Consider the following 551-nt stretch of genomic DNA (forward strand, 5'->3'; position numbering starts at 1 on the left):
CATTGCCGTGATGCGAATGCAGAACGTGAGTAAGGAACTCAGGGAATTGTGGGACGCAGATGCCCCACAGTCCATGAACGCGGATGTGCAGGTAAGGCTCAACGTAGCGAAAGGTGAATTGGCGATTACAAAACTCGATTTGCAGAGCTTCTCCCGGTCGGTTTGCTGCGGCTTTGTAGGGAACGCGAAAACAGGACACTTCGAGTAAGCTTGCGGCCATTGGCGCACATCAGGAGGGTCAGCTGGTGTGTTCGTTGTGAGCGTAGGAGGTTCCGGCTCTGGGTTGGGTTCCGGCGGCGCAGGTGAAGGTGCGGACGGCATGCTGCGTCGTCTAGGTCGTCGCGGACGAATTCCGGCGAGCTCCCTGTAGTTGGCAGGCCGACCACGAGAGCGGGGAGCCGCGCACGCTTGTCCTGTTGCGAGCATCAGTGGTTCCCATGGTGTGTCGTGCGAGTACGTGTTAGGAAGGCCGGGACGGCGAGACAAGGCGTCGGCAACTTGATTGCGCGCTCCCTGAACATACGTGATGTGCAAATCCGGGAACTCCGCAA

The sequence above is a fragment of the Eimeria necatrix genome, genomic scaffold (genome assembly GCF_000499385.1).
Source record: "Eimeria necatrix Houghton genomic scaffold, Enh_scaff3482, whole genome shotgun sequence".
Taxonomy (NCBI): Eukaryota; Apicomplexa; class Conoidasida; order Eucoccidiorida; family Eimeriidae; genus Eimeria; species Eimeria necatrix.